Source organism: Dromiciops gliroides, chromosome 3, assembly GCF_019393635.1.
Source record: "Dromiciops gliroides isolate mDroGli1 chromosome 3, mDroGli1.pri, whole genome shotgun sequence".
Taxonomy (NCBI): Eukaryota; Metazoa; Chordata; class Mammalia; order Microbiotheria; family Microbiotheriidae; genus Dromiciops; species Dromiciops gliroides.
In genome coordinates, this window is record NC_057863.1 from 367918546 (window position 1) to 367936043 (window position 17498).

A 17498-nucleotide genomic window follows, 5' to 3' on the forward strand; every position below is an offset into this window, starting at 1 on the left:
AGTAAATACTTTGGACTTCATGTTTTCATTTTCTACTATATCAGGCTAGCTAGGTGGTACAGTGGATAGAATACCAAGCTGGGTGTAAGAAAGACTCATCTTCCTGAGTTCAAATCTGCACTCAGATACTTACTAGCTGTGTTACTTAACCTTGTTTGCCTCAGTTTCCTTTTCTGTAAAATGAACCAGGAGGAAAAAAAATGGCAAACCACTCCAGTATTTTTGCCAGGAAAACCCCCAAAGGGGGTCACAAAGAGTCAGACATCACTAAAAAAATGACTGAACAACAACAATTTACCAGGCTATCAAATAAATGTACCCTGGGCCCAGGAATTCTGGATTCTATTTCTATTGAATCCATTACCCAGCCCCCAGTCCCCAAGGTTCTAGCACAATATTTGACATATAGTAGAATTAATCTATAATTGATTATTATTAATAATCCAAGAAAAAGTCAGCATGGGATTAGAGAATGAAGTGACAAATTTACTTTGAAATCTGGAGAATAATGACCTTCTATTTTCCTATATGCTTTTAACATGTAAATGAAAGTGAGCCCACAGGTCTCTGTGTTGGGCTTACAGTATGTTCTAACCTAAAAGTACCTAAATCAGTCAGATGAATCAACAGAAGCAAAAATTTCAAGTTTCCCCTAGCTCAGCATTTCTTTACCCTTCACAGCATTGCTTAAAGGTAATTTCAGTTTGACTATGAAGTTGGCATTTTATAAATTAGAAGAAGAACAAAAATGTTCCCTGAAAGCGAAGGAAGCATATATGAAATAGAATCAAACATGATGAATTTAGCGATGCCTTTTTGAAAAAAAACAAAATCAAGTGAACTTTTCTGTAGATATCTTTAGCTGCTTCATCACTATAGCCCTAGTCTCCAAGCATTTCCAGTGTACTGGAAACTTGAATTCTACCCCTGGCTACCCAAAGCTCTAATACTTGAGCTTTTTACTTTATTTTTTCCAGAGAAAATGTAACTTCCTCAATCTTCTATCTATGCCCCTGTACATCATTCAGAATCCCTTTATGCATTGTCTTCTTCTATTGGAATGTAAGCCCTTTGAGGGCATGCACTCTTTGTTTGTATTTGTATCCTTAGCACTACAGTGTGCCTAGCATACACTAAGCACTTAATAAGTATACTATTTACCCATTTTAAAATAAAACTCCCAAATGCCTTTTGAATATTATAGATTAAGGGTCAGCTAGGTGGCGCAGTGGTTAATGCACTAGCCCTGGATTCAAATCCGGCCTCAAACACTTGACACTTACTAGCTGTGTGACCTTGGGCAAGTCACTTAATCCTCATTGCCCTTCCCACACCCCCAAAAAAAGAATATGGTAATTAAAGATTAAGTATTCCCTTCTTCAAAATTAATGGAGAAATTGATGTTGCTGTTATCTGTTTCACTAATAGATATAGTTAATGTTAATTAATTAATTATAATTAAGTGTTAGAAAAATATTTTACTTTCAAAAAAATAGTTTTACATGGACTTAGAAGGACTGGGCATCAGAAAACAGACCAGCAGTCCAGTGTTTAGACTGTAATTAAATCCTGTAAAATTTGGTAGGGCCTCTCAGAATTCATGATTTGAGGGCCTATTCTCTCTGAAAAGTCAAGATCCCCTCTGCATAATGAGACATTAGTGCAGGATCTAGTGCTATTACAACAGAACTCAAAATAAAACATACGAAAATATTTACATCAAATTCTCACATAAAATGCCACATTATTCAAATGGATATAAAAATATTAATAGTTTTTGCGTTACATTTTTAGTCAAAACCTCTGAAGTGTCTAAAGTATAGCCTGAAGACAAATGAAGGCAGGGATTTTGTGGACATCCTCCTTAAAATGGAGGTTCAGGAAATAACCAGCCAATTAGAGGGAGAAGTTGCAGGGGGTGAAGGCTACTTCCAGTGTGTCAAGTCCAAGGGTAAAGTTAGTTTCCCTGGTGAAGAAGTTTCTGGGGCATTGTAGAGAAAGGCTGGAAGAGTCAGGAGTATAGTCTGATTTAACGATAAATAATATATTTAATTTAAGAATATACTGAAATGCTTATTTGTTGAAAACAACATAACAGCTACTTAGTAAGCTCTCTAGGAATAAACATTGACATAAGACCTGACTTCCATCTAGTAATCTTCATCTTGTTTAAATCTCTAAATGAAAAATCTCTAAATGGTAGAACAACCAATATTTTGGGCACTGAAGATAGGTTATCTGAGAACAGATACATGCTGATCCCAAATACATGTGCACAATCAAAAGAGATTTATTCAATTAGGTAGCTAATTTTTTAACCAATACTTTTACTAAAGTTCAAAGACTCAGTAAAAACATATACAGGTCTAGATCTCGGGGAGTGTGTCTCAGTCTATGATGATACATTCAGGTCAATAACAATATGCTGCATAGGAATGGTTTGTTAAAGCTGAAAAGTTACCCTCCCTTCATCATGCCAGCTTATATAAGATAGCCCAAAAGGGCATTTAGTCTATGCCAGTTCCAGGTCTCCATGACTAAGGGCTGTGCATGTGCTTAAATTCATTAAGAGAATGCAGCCTAATCATCACCTAGGGCCCAAGGCTTGGTCAAAACAAATAATGCCCAAGATAGAGGTAGATGTGCACCAGATGCTTCAGGGACATTTAGTGGCTTGCAAAAACAAGCTATTCCCTGAGCCCATTTAAGAACTGTCAGGATACACCCTTCGTACTGGTGTTAGCCTTTAGGTGGGTGGATAGCTAATAGGACAATGTGTACTGGGATTCAGGCGAAAGGAAGGGTCAGAATGTGTTCATAAGAGGAAAGACAGAAGAGTGCATAGAGTAAGAGGAATGAGTCTGTGCATTTGTGAGAGAGCAAGAATAAGTAGAAAAACTATTGGCAAAGGTTAGGGAGCAGGAGGAGCTTAAATGGGATTAGAGAGGGTCATTATGTGTTACAGGTAGGCTCGGCAGAACCAGTGAATATGTGGGGACTTTTGTAAATATGAGTGTGACAGGTGTTTGAACTGTGCTGTATATATTGCTGTCCCTCTCACTCCATCAATACCAGTATTGATGAACTGTGATAAGCAGATTGGTCATACTGTATATTGAACAGTCACATGAAAGTCAAATTTTCATGTTCTTTGAAATCTCCACAAAAGAAAAGGCTGTTTAGGAAAGGGCATGGGGAATATCAGAAGGGCATATGCATGGCTAGCAGTGATAACTTCCTAACAGATGTTGATCTGAAGGTCTCCAGTGCTAGGTCCTGTCTTCTCTGTTTGCTTTCCTCACTTTGTGTCTAAATTAGTCTAGACAGCTTCAAAAAGCTCTATAGTACTTTCATTCTGTACCCCTCTACAACTCACTTTTCAGATGGTCTAACTCTGAAAAGTTTTCCCTATTAGGCTCCAAACATTTTCTGTCCCACTTTGATGCAAAAAAAAGATGGACAATTGAATGAAGCAAGAAAAAACATTTTATGCCAGATAGTGAAATATGTTTAGATAAATTTATTCTTAGAGGAATAATGAATGTTGAAAAGGTGAAGAAAAGAGATAAATTAAGGCATTATTGGTGTAACTGTGAATTTTTCCAACTGTTCTGGAAAATTGTTTGGAATTTCGTGGAGTGGGTGACTAAAAGGTCCAGTCTTTGACACATATTCTTCTGCTGCATATGTATGACTAAGGGATCAATAACTTTTTTTTAAAGGCTCTGGCCCATAGAAGCCAAAATGTGTACAACAGAACTTTTTGTAGTAAAATATATATATATACATATATGTATGTATGTGTGTATATGTATATGTATATATATATATATATATATGTGTGTGTATATATATTGTAAATGAAGTAGGTGCCCTTTACCTGGGAAATAGCCAAACAAAATGTGGTACCTGAATATTATGGAATTTTACTGGGTTATAAAAAGTAACCAAGAAGTAAACAGATTAACATGAGATTTATGTACACTGATAAAAAGTGACGTAATTAGAATTAGAAAAAACTGCATGCAAAATCGCTGCAACAGAATAAGTGGAAAGAATAACAACAGAACAGAATCACAACCACATACTACAAAACTTTTATGATCAAGCTCAGCCCCCCCCCAAAATTAAGTATGAGAAGACACCTCCATCTAGTTTGCAGAAGAAGGGGATTATGGGTATGGGACACTGAAGACTATAAAGGATGTCTCTAGATGAGGGAAGTAAAGTCATAGCTTCGGAAATTTAGGCAAAGAAAAAAAAACAGTGAAATTTTATTTTGAAAAAGAAACACTTCTCTATGTTGAAAACCTAAAATGGATATTGTATCTGTTTTCCTTGTCACAATTCAATTGAACTCAGTAGTATTTATTGAATGCTTATGGTGTTCAAGGCACTGTCCTAAGTACAAGAAAGATCCCCTGTCTTCAGAGAGATTGTATTATACTGGGAAAAGTTAGAAATCAACTTTTCTTCCTCTGATCTTTTTGGAAATATAGCCATTTCTTTTGATCCTATCTCCCTCCATTTTTCATCTATGAGCTCCTTAAAAGTGGGGACGAGGCCTTATTTTTCTTTCTCAGAATGCCTAGCATAGCAAAAAAGACCCTCATTAGATTTTTGTTAAAGGAGTTATCTTTTTAACTTTAGCAAGCATGCATTAGTTAATTGATTGATATATTAGCCTCTATAGGCTTAGAAAAATGTCATGGATATTGATTCTCCTTCCTGAAGCATATGCTCATGTAGCTGGAATTGAGGAGGATTAAGAATATGTCTTTTTGTTATCCAAAGAAGAGGGTAAGGAGTATATGAAAGTGGAGATTTCTGATGCTGATTGGATTCATGTAACCTATGCATGCTTCTAGTTCCTGTAGCATTAAACTGGAAATAAAAATCAAATTTTAATGGCTTGAGAAACACTTGGAGAAAATCCCTGAGAAGATAGTAAAATAAGAAGTAACCTGGAGTACAACTCTCTTCATACATTTTTTCCTCCTCAAATAAAAAAAGTAAAGGCCTCCAAAATATAGTAAAAATGACTATAATACAGAAAAGAGAATATTGAAAGAATCCAGCACAAATATAATTTTTAGAGATTAAAAACAAGACCATTTCCACAGCCTGTGGCTATGGTGCTGCTGCCTCTCCCTTGCCCACTTTTCCCAATGTCTTTAACCAGGTTTTGCTATGTCAGAACCAGGACCTTCCTAGATTTTGGAATTTTTGGCAATGATATTATGAGTTAACCCCTTGACAGCCTCCAAGAAGGATCTCTCTCTAAAAGGAAATTGAGGATTATTCATCAGACTAATTTCAAGGCTCAAGAATGAGGAAAGGGTGACTGATAATGGAAATAAGTTTTGCATGACTACACATATATAACATATATCAAATTGCTTGCCTTCTCAATGATAGGGTAGGGATAGGATGGAGGAAGAGAATTTGGAGCTCACCATTTAAAAAATGTTAAAAACTGATTTTACATGTAATTAGAAAAAATAAAATATTTAAAAACAAATAAAAGCAATAAGGAAAGGGAGTGGTTGTGTGTAAAAGTGGAACTCTGGTGACAAAAATGAAGGGGTTTGTCCAAATCTGCATCACTGATTAGAACTATTTATTATACCTCAGGAGGATACAGTCAACCAGCAGAAGAAGTAAGAGAATAGTGTAGGAAATGCAATGGGAAATGCCATTTCAAGTTCTCTCCTAGCAATTTCTCAGGAAACCTTTACCCACTCTTATCTACCAACTTATCCACCTTCCACCCTACCCTGACTCATGCTCAAGTCAATCTGACAGGAAGATAGAACCCAGAAAAAAAGGAATAGGAAAAGAGGAGAATAGGTTCTACTGTAGCAGACTTTCAGAATCTTTTCACAGCAGCATTCCAACCAGCCAACTGATCACCCCTTGAGGGTCGCATATTTAGACTATCCCCTTAGTTTGAGAGAAAAGAAGACAGACATCTAGAGTAAGGAGGGGGTACAAGAGTCTAGGATCTACAGAAGAGAAACCATTGGTGGTAAAAAGCATGTCTGTGGCAAGGACACCATGGAGAAGACAGCAGAGTAATTTGTAAAACAGAGGAAGACTGAGCAGAAGAAATTGCCAAATATAAGCCATCTCATTGGACAAACACTTCACAAAAGAAATCAAGTCAATATTTCCTCAGAAAGTTAAAGGTGTTACAACAAATTCTACACAACTTCCTGAAATTACAATGAAACCATTTTAAGAATGTCTAAATGACTGGAAGAGTAATACAGTGAAAGAAAAGCAATCAAGTAAGGGGAAGAAAAAAAATCAGAGATACACATGGCAGAGCTCTTGAGGAACATAGCAATAATTCTAACATGAGAATAGAAAATTTAGGACAGAGAAGAAAAGACAGTTTCCTTAGCAACAGAAGCTCTGGAAAAGAGAATGAACATAAAATATATTTTTATTTCAAAATTAATGGAAACATATTTTAAATTATTAGAATGATTAGAGCTCTATAAAACAAGTATAGAATTATAATTCTAAACATGAATACATTGATTTTCCCATTAAAAAGGAAAAAATGATAAAAAGTCCAACAAATTATTACACATAAGAAACATTTAAAATATAGATGTTAACAGATTAAAAGGGGCAACTAGCTGGCACAATGGACAGAACAGTACTATGCTTGAAATTAGGAAGATTCATGTTTGTGAGTTCAAATCTAGGCTCAGACACTTATTAGCAATGTCACCCATGGCAAGTCACTTAACTCTGTTTGCCTCAGTTCCTCATCTGTAAAATGAGGTGGAGAAAGAAATGGCAAACCACTCTCTAGTATCTTTGCCAAGAAAACCCCAAAATGAGGTCACAAGGAGTTGGACACAACTGAAATGACTCAACAAAAACAGATTTAAGAATTAGGAGATAAAACAAAATCTATCATAATTCACAGAATTTAAATAAATGACTTGCAATTATTACCTCAAATAAGGAAATAATTAAAATCTATGCAAATGAAGGCACATTTTGTTTAAAGCCATCATAGACCATGAAAAATAATAATAGTAAACGTATTTGTATAAAATTGCATAGCAGGTAACTTCATAAAATAAAAGCTGGATTTTTAAACAGTTTTAATGATACCATTATTTAGGAGACATTAATATTCTCACAGTTTGATAAATCCAACAAAAAGACAAATGAGGAAAAATGAGGTGAAAGATTTATTAGAAAAATTAAATTTCACCAACCTATGACAAATTCTGAATATTTTAAAGGACAGTATTCTTCAATATCACAAAATACTTTAGAAGAATTGATAATGTGAATATAAATCATAAAAAATATTAAAAAGTACAATAATAAAGGCATGTTTACAAACTATAGGACCTGAAAAGGACTAGACCTGTGATGTCATTGGTTTAGGGAAGACCCAAGTGAGAAATATCTCCCTGCCAATGCTAGTTGGCTACTTCTATGAAGTTTATGGTATTAGAGATTTGCCGAAAGCATTGATAGATTAAGAATTTTGTTTACATATCCAATGCTTATCAAAAGAGGATATTGAACTCAGGTTTTCCTGTATCTGATGTCATTTGTCGTGCTACTGCCCTTGCAAAATATAATTCAATAAAAATTTTAAGAAAGGTAATATGAGGAGTCAATCTAGGATGCCCATTATCACCTCTATTATTTATTATGGTACTAGGAATGTTAGCTATATCAATAAGAGATGAAAACAAAACTAAAGGAATTAGAATAGATACTGAAGAAATAAAACATCGCTCTTTGCAAATGACAGTATGTTGTACTTAGAAAATCCTAGAGAATCAACTAAAAAAACTACTTGAAATTATTGACAGTTTTAGCAGAGTTTCAGGATACAAAATAAACCCACACAAATCAGCACCATTTCTATATAATACCAATAAAATCTAGTAGCAACAGATGGAGACAGAAATTTTATGTAAAATAATTGTAGACAATTATAAAATATTTGGGAGTACACCTGCCAAAACAAACCCAGGAACTATATGACCAGAATTATAAAACACTCTTAATGCAAATAAAGTCAAATCTAAACAACTGGTAAAATATTAATTGCTCACAGGTAGGCCGAGCCAATATAAAATGTCACTCCTATCTAAGCTAATTTATTTATTTAATGCTATAGCAAAGTATCAAAAAAAATTTTATAGATCTACAAACAATAATAACAATTCATCTGGAAGAACAAAAGCTCAAGGATATCAAGGGAATCAAAATGTGAAAAAATGTGAAAGAAGGTAGTCTAGAAGTACAGATTTCAAAATGTATTTTAAAGTGGTAATTATCAAAATAATCTGGTTCTGGCTAAGAAATAGAGAGGCAGATCAGTAATGATAGTAATCTAGTATATGATAAACAAAAACTCATTAACTGCTGGGAAAACTGGACAAAAAGAGAAACATTGCCAAAGGGAAAATAGAAAAACTTAAAAAGATTGTAGACTTTTTGATTAACAATGACTAATAACACTGATTAACCATTAATTAAGCTGATCAAAAAAAAAAAGGAAGATGAAAATCAAATTGTCAAAAATGAAAGATGAGCAAGGTGTATTCACAAAAGAGAAAAAAATCTTAAGATTGATGAGAAATGACAATAGAATTATATACCAACAAAATGGAAATTTCAAAGGAAATTGATAAGTATCTATACAAATACCCAAACTAAGAAAACAAGAGATAAAGATCTTAGATCCTCATATTAAATGGGGAAACTATCTCTTACTTATGACTGAATCATTCCCCCCTCTCCCCAAATTGAATTATTTAAGATTGTATCTTTCAGAAGAATTGCAAACAACTATGAAATATATGAAAGGTTTCTTTTAATCACTAAAAATAAAAGATGCAAATTAAAGTACTTTTAAAGTTTCATTTCATACCTAGTCAATTGTCAAAAATGGCAAAAAAAAATGGAAATGGTCACTATTAGAGGGCTTACAGAAAGAAAGGCAAATTAATATACCATTTGTAGAGCTACACATTGATCAAACCAAGCTGAAAAACAATTTGTTATTTTGTAAGAAAAATCACTATACTGTTTAGACCCTTTGCTACAGAGATCCCACTACTCAAAAGTCCAGAAAAAGCTGAAAACAAAAAGAAAAGGCCCAATAGATGCCAAAATATCATTGTGGTTGAAAAAGAACCGGAAGCAAAGAATGTGCCAATCATTGTGGTAGGTTACTGTAATAGAATCTTATTGCGCCATAAAAATGGTAAATATGAGGAATTGAGTGAAACAACTAGAAGTCTCTCATAAACTCATAGAGAATGAAGTAAACAGTGGCACAAGAACAATATATACAATGATCCCAATAATGCAAACAAAAAGAATGATAAAATGATCACAAATGCCAAGTGACTGTAATGACCAATATTGTTTCTGGAGAAGAATTAAGGAAATATTGCCTTACTTCTGGTAGAGAGCAGGGGACTAAAATGTTGTCTGCACCACCAGATGTATTTATTGTTGTTGATTTGATATAGCTATTTTTCTTTGTTATGAGAGATGGTTCATTTTGAGTTGGGTTTTATCCAGAAATGACTGTGATGTAAAAACAAGACATTAATAACACAATTTAAAAATATTTATTGGGCATAGTAGATGCCCAATTACTGTAGAGAATATTCAGATTCTCTCTGGAAGCCTTGAGCAATGTAACTCATTCTCATGGCATTTAGAAAAAGAGTACAAAGGAAGTGAACACAGTAATTCTACTTCTCATTCTCCTTGACCTCTCTGCATTCTTTGACATTATTGATCATGCTCTTCTCCTTGATTCTTCTATGTTTTCAGGATGCCACTCTATCCTGTTTTTTCTCCCACCTACCTGACTGCTTCTTCTCTGTCTCCTTTGTTGGGTCTTCCTCCATATCACACATTCTAAGCATAGATGTCCTTCAGGATTCTGTACTGGAACATCTTCTCCATCCATTCCCACAGATTTGATTACCATCTTTCTTCTGATGATTCTCAAATCTACCTTTCTTGCCCCAGTCTCTCTGCTGACCTCCAGTCTTACATCTCCAACTGCCTTTCAGACAACCTACAACTGGATGTCCAATAGACATCTTAAACTCAATACATGCTAAACAGACCTCATTATCTTTCCCTCTAAACCCTCCTTCCCTCCTACCTTTCCTGTTATTATAGAGAGCAACACCATCCTCCTAGTCTCTCAAACTCACAACCTAAGAGTCATCCAGGATCCCTCACTATCTCTTATTCTCCATATCCAAGCTGTTCCCAAGGCCTGTTGATTTCACTTTTTGCAACATTTCTCAAATTAACCCCCCCTCTTTTTTTTTAACTGACACTACTATTTCCCTAGTGCAGACCCTCATCATCTTACTACTGGATTATTGCTCTAGCCTGCTGTTGGGTTTGCCTGCCTCAAGAATCTCCCCACTCCAATCCACATTCAACCACTAAAATGATTTGCCTAAAACAAAAGTCTGATCACGTTTCCCTCCACACCCTTCACAGTAAGCTCCAGTGGCTTGATATAGCCTCCAGGAAAAAAAAATACAAAATGCTCTTTTTGGTATTTAAAGATCTTTATAACCAAGCCCCCTCCTACCTTTCTAGTCTTTTTACACCTAAATCCCTCAACATATATGGATTCTTTGATCCAGTGATGCTGGCCTCTTCACAACCAGGGAATTTTCTTTGGCTGTCCCTCATACCTGGATTGCTCTCCCTCCTTTACTCCCTAGCTTCTTAAACTGTGGGTCTTGACCGCATATGGGGTCACAGAACTGAATGTGGGGGTTGGGCAAAAATTGGTAACAGTAAATGGTTATGTATATCTTTTTTACATACCTATATACCCAGGGTTGCATAAAAATGTCTTGGCCAAAATGGGACTGCAAGTGGCAAAAGTTTAAGAAGCCCTGCTTTACTCCAACTATTGATGTCCCTGGCTCCCTTTAAATATCACCTAAAATTCCACCCTCTACAAGAACCTTAGTTAATCCCACAAATTTCAGTTTTTTCATTCTTTTCATTTTTTCCTATTTATTCTGTCTATAGCTTGCTTTGTATATATTTGTTTGCATGTTGTCTCTCCCATGAGAGTAGAAACTCCTTGAGGGAAGATGCTGTCTTTTGCCTTTTTTTTATGTCCAGCACTGGCAAGTAGTAGTTGTAGTAGGAGTAGGAATAACAATTGTAGTAATGTGGTAGTAGTGATAGGAGTCATAGTTGTAGTAGAAGTAGTAAGCTAGCATTTACATACCACATTAAGGTCTGCAAAGTGCTTTACAAATATTATCTATTTTGATCCTTACAACAACCCTGGGAGGTAGATGATATTATTGTTTCCATTTTACAGTTGAGGAAACTGAGGCAAATAGAGGTTAAGTGCCCAGGGTCAAATTTTGTTGTTGTTGTTGTTGTTGTTGAGTCTTGTCTGACTCTTTGTGACTCCATTTGGGATTTTCTTGGCAAAGACACTGGAGTGGTTTGTCATTACCTTCTCCAGATAATTTTACAGATGAGGAAACTGAGGCAAACATAGTTAAGTGACTTGCCTAGGGTCACACAGCTAAGAAGTATCAGAGGCCAAATTTGAAAATAGCTGTTCTTGACTCTAGGCCCAACACTCTATCCATTGAGCTTCCTTGGTTGCACTTGTAGATACCTGTAGTACTGAGAAGCACCACGAAGACAAAATTGTCCCAAAATATCTACCCCTCCTGACCTGCCATGACACTAGTCTCCCTTCTTGATTTTCCTGAGATCCTCAGTGTTATTATTGTGTCTTTTGATTAGACAACAAAGGAGTTATCTTCAGAAAGTTATTATTAAGGGGCAGCTAGGTGGCACAGTGGATAAAGCATTAGCCCTGGATTCAGGAGGACCTGAGTTCAAATCCGGCCTCAGACGCTTGACACTTATTAGCTGTGTGACCTTGGGCAAGTCACTTAACCCCAATTGCCTCAACAACAACAAAAAAAGTTATTGTTAAAATGCTACCACAGGGGAAAGAGCAGACCCTGTTGGTCCTTTTGTTTTGTTTTAGCAGGGTTTGGCACTGGGGAAGGTGTGTCCAGGGGGAAAGGAAGATTTTCTTTAACCTCCCTGCCCTTAGCACATAAGCAAAGATTAATTAGTAACAATATAAAGTGGTCACCTAGAAAGTATGGGAAGTCACAGAGTCTAAATTAACAAATATATGACAAGTAAGTTCCTAAAAGGTGGGATACAGATGGGAAGAATATGGTACTGACATACTTAACTAGACATCCAGTGTATATTCTGGTGCTCCAAGCCAAGAAGGTCTAGACCTAATGATGGGGCACATAAACAGGAGGGAAAACAACAAATAGAGAAGAAAGCAAAACAAAATGAAAACACTCCCATCTCAGACTTCTGCTTAGAGCTGGCCCTAAGTTCAACAATAAGATGTTGTAGTCATGTGGTACTTTCCCATTAACATAAAAATCAAAAGTCATAGAATTGGGGGTAGGTAGTTGGCACAGTAGATAAAGCACAGGTCCTGGATTCAGGAGGACCTGGATTCAAATCCAGCCTCAGATACTTGACACTTATTACCTGTGTGACCCTGGGAAAGTCACTTAACCCTCATTGGCCCCCATCCCCCCCAAAAAAGTCATAGAATTTTAGAGCCTGAAACCTTCGAGACCAACCAATCTAATGCCCTCAGTTTAAAGGTAAAGAAAATGAGGCACAGAGACATTAAAGTGGGTTGGTCACAGAAATACTAGGATTAGAATTCAGTTCACCTGACTGGATCCAATTCATTTTTTTTTACTCCCCCACACTGTCTGTCATACCTGGAAGTATATGTATTATGTATACATTCTGCAAGGTATTAGTTGAGTGCCATATCGACTTCTGCCAAATCTTTTCATTCAAGCAGTCCTTTAAAAACCTGAAATTCTTGGCCTTGTGTAGTAAGTGGCAGGTATTTTTTTCAGACACAGATAAAGACATAGAGACTGGCTTTTCAAATTTTCATCTAAGGTAAAATAAGGATGTGTAAGGAATAGTATGGATGGAAGGATCAGTATCCAAAGAAGATTTATATCCACTATAACAACGGACTGATGGTAGGAAGATGAAATGTGATAGGTACAAATGTATCGCCCTACACTTATGTTAAAGTACTTCATTGCACAAAAAAAGGATAGAGGAAATAAGGCTTGACAGCAATTTATCTGAATATTTTAAGAGTTTTAGTTGGCCCCAAGCTTAATATGAATCAAAATGAATGTGACATAGTTGCCAAAAAAAGGTAATGTAAGGTTTTAATATACATTATATGCTGGTCAGACTACATCTGGAATATTTTGTTCTGTTTTGGGCATCTCATTTTAAAAGGAACACTGAAAATTTTTTATGTATACATATATAAAAAAGAGTATGGCCAGGATGGCAACAGAACTCAAAACCATGTCAAATGAGGAATGGTTAAAGTAAATGAATCTATTTCATACAGAGAAGAGAAAAGTTTGGATGGTACTCATGGGTAGAGAGGTGTGGGAGTAAGCCATGATAACATTCTTTAAAGATCATGTGTTTCATTAAGAAAGAAGTATCACAAAGTGGTGAAAATTAGATAGAAAGGGGCAGCTAGGTGGCACTGTGGATAAAACACTGGCCCTGGATTCAGGAGGACCTGAGTTCAAATCTGGCCTCAGACACTTGACACTTAATAGCTGTGTGACCCTGGGCAAGTCACTTAACCCTCATTGCCCCGCAAAAAAAAAAAAAAAAGAAAAAGAAAAAAGAAAAAAAACCGAAAATTAGATAGAAGACAATTTCTATCCAATATATGGAAGTTAAGTCTAACTATTAGACCTGTCCTAAAATGGAATGGGTTATCTCATACATCAGTTCCCTGTCACTGGAAGGAAGGAAACAAGCATTTATTAAGCTCTTACTGTGTGTTAGGCTCTGTGCAAGGTCCTTTTACAAATATTTCATTTTATCCTTACAACAACACTGAGAGGTAGGTGTTATTATTATCCCTTTTATAGTTGAGGAAACTGAGGCAAACAAGCTAAGTGACTTGCCCAGGGTCACACGGTTAACGTCTGAGACCAAATGAGAGCTCAGGTCTTCCTGACCCCAGGTCCAGCACTCCATCCACTGTGCCACCTAACTGCTTCTATGTGATGTGTTCAAGAAGAATTGAACAGCTTTTTGTCAATTTTGGTTGAGAAGTTTAGTAATTGGCCTCAAAGGTACATTCTAAGTATGAGATTCTGTAATTACAATGTGGATGGTTCTTAATTGTATTGATCAAAGTTTTTGTATACATTTTCATTTTCTTGGTAGTTCTGGCATTCCAATAATTCTTTCTAATGGGAACAGGTAGCTAGAAGATGCAGTGGATAGAAGGCCAGGAGTCAGGGAGACCCAAGTTCAAATCCAGCCTCAGGCACTTGCTAGCTATGTAACCCTGAGCAAGTCACTTGACCCCATTTGCCTCAGTTTCCTCATCTGTATAATGAACTGGACAAGAAAATGGCAAACAACTCCAGTATCTTTGCCAAGCAAAACCCAAATAGGGTCATGAGGACCTGGACATGACTGAAAATGGTTAAATAACAACAACATTGGAATAGCAGGGTGATAGCAATAGTAATAAAAACTAATACTTAAAAGTTTGCAAAGTGCTTTACATATGTTAACTTATTTTACCCTCTGGAAATTTGGCTTGTGAATCAAAGGACCTATTTTAAAATCTCACCTCTGATGTACCTGTGTGACCTTGGGCAAATCACTTAATCTCAATGGGCCTCACTTTCTTTATCTGTAAAATAAGGCATTTGGAATAAATATCCTCTGAGATTCTTTCCAGTTCTAACTCTATGCTCTTCCCTTCCTATGATCTAAGTAAATACAATATATTATCCTGGATTCCCAGCCTAATTTCACATAATTATGCTAAAAAAAAAAGGGTCAAGGAAGTCTTAAATTTCTACTGGTTGTCCTCAATTTATTCACACTATTTTACATATTTTCAATTTTATGCATTAATCATAAAATTATTTGTCTTCATTTTAAAAGTAGCTTTAAGTAACATCATTCCCCACCCCCACCCAAAATCCAATTTTCAAATAAATTATGTAATTTGAAGTGATACATGATATCATTGTCCTGGATATTCCATCTACTTCCATAAAATTGAGACCTCTCTATGTCACTGGATCATAGCTCTAACATTGGAAGGGACATTGAGTCCAAATCCCTCATTTTACACATGAGGAAAGTTAGGTCCAGAGAAGTTAAGTCACTTGCCCAAAGTCCCACGGGTAGTAATAACCAGGGATAGAATCTGAACCTCTGTTCTCTGACTGGATATTCAGGAATCTTCCACTATATGTGCTTTCTCCTTATTGAGCTTCTAGGCTTGTCTAAAAATCACCTGATGGTCAAGTTTCTAATGATGAGTCTCCAAATTTACCTAGGCTAGCTTTGGGATGAAAAACCATTGTTTCTTATTATTAGAAGCCTTCCAATTTTGTAGAACTCTCAGTTTACACTTCATTGTATTGGCAACCCAGGATCACATACACAACACTAGGGGAAGGGTAGTCATATACCTCAAAAAACTTCTTATGAACTTACATCCTTACTGTCCATGTTGTGCCCAAAAAATTATTGATGTGAATGTTTGTGTGGATATTTATTAATTTCACTTAATTTTATTTTAATTAAATTGTACCTGTGGGATACTATCCCATCAGTGAGGGAACTCCTTCTGTCAATGAAAATCAGCACCTGTTCTACAACTGTAAAGAATTGTTATTTGAGGTTTTTATGACCCCATCTTTTGGCTTGAATTAAAAAAAAAAAAAAAACTTCAGCAGGTACACTAGCCTCTGGGGCTCCGCAAATGGCAAGGTGCTCCACCCACTGGTTGTAGCTGTCACCATGGCACTGACACCTCATGTCATCAACACTTGCTGACGCCTACATGGGCCTGGAAAAATTATAATGATTGGAAGCCTAGTGAGGGCAGTCATGTGACTATCAGAGTGGCCAGCTGGGGACTGTGTGTGGTCAGCCTGGGGTCTGTTGGGAAGAAGGGAGGAGATTCGCCATTCTAGTTTGAAGCTGGAAGGCGACAGGATGCTGTTGAATGTTCTGAGCTGATTGCTGGGTGGTGGTGGTGGTGTACAGGTTGTATAATTTCCCTTTTCCCCATTTTATTTCCTTTCCCTTGATCCTACTGATCCTGTTTGTGTTTTGTTTTTTTTAAGTTCGTTCTTGTTAAATAAATCCTGCTCTGTTTTGAGGGAGGCTGCTGGTCTCCTTCCTTTCCCCTGTGAGAACCAAAATTGTATATACGGAGCACCCCTATACTGTGGCGAGCCATCTAGCTAACACTCCCCAATTAAAAATTGGTCCCTACAGTACAACTTAAACTCTTGGAGCATTACCTGGGATACTGAAGTGAGTTCCCAGGATCATATGCCCAGAAGGTGGCAGAGGCAGGTCATTCTAACTCTCAGGCCAGTCCTTAATCTACTACTTTATCTGCCACTTCTCTACTTTACTATGTCATGAAAAACAAACAGCACAAAGCAAATGTGTTAGCAAAACAAATATAATTATCTGGATTATACCTGTTTTTAGACTTTTATTCCCTTTGATCCTTATTGTTGTAAAAATGAAATAGCAAAGGTACAATTGGATTGTTTCTAAAATGGCAGAAATGTAGTTAAATTGAGAGATGATACCAAATACAAAATGATTGTGTTGTCAATGCCTTCTAACACTTGTCTAACTAACAATGTGAAATGCATAATGCACCAAGATATAATTGATATTTTTTCACAATTATTTTACTCAACAAATGGCTAACATGGGTATTGATAGCATGGCATTCTACTATAGAACAGATCTTATAATTTTAGACTTTTCCTCAAATTGAGCAATGTCTTAGCAAGCATCCATACAGTACTAACCAATATGAGATTAAGAGAAAGGAAAATTATGTTCTATATAGACCATATACTTATTCTGTAGACAATCTACAAAATAATTGATCTATGGGCTTTAACCCCAGGGATAGCCACATAAACAAATATAATAATTTCAGTAAATGTCACATTTTAGAGTTGAAAAGGAATTTGTTGGCTCTCTAGTCCAAACAGGTGCTGAAAAAGATACAACATATTCAATAAATCATAAAACCTTTGCTTGAATTACCTCTGGTAAGAACTGCCAAGCCATGTGACCACAAGAAAAAAGATTAGATACAATCTTCATTAGGCATGTACTCAACACCTTCCTAGTTATCTTTTCAACTTAAAAATATCCTTCCTAAAATGTACCAAGAACTGAACACAAAATCTAGCTATGAACTAATCAAGTCAGAATATAGTGGGACCACTGCTTACTTATTCCTGAAACTTTTCTTTCTGTACCTCAGGATCTTATTATACTTTTTTTTTTGTCTTCCATTTCACACTGTGGAC

At 36.0% G+C, this 17498-nt stretch overlaps 1 protein-coding gene and 1 pseudogene across 1 annotated transcript in view; one reads left to right on the forward strand and one right to left on the reverse strand.

Moving 5' to 3' along the window:
- Positions 1–17498, reverse strand: part of ARHGAP15 (Rho GTPase activating protein 15) — an 880171-nt gene that overhangs the window by 861395 nt on the left and 1278 nt on the right. The gene's annotated exons all lie outside the window — the stretch shown is intronic.
- Positions 1–17498, forward strand: part of LOC122747628 — a 41707-nt pseudogene that overhangs the window by 11664 nt on the left and 12545 nt on the right.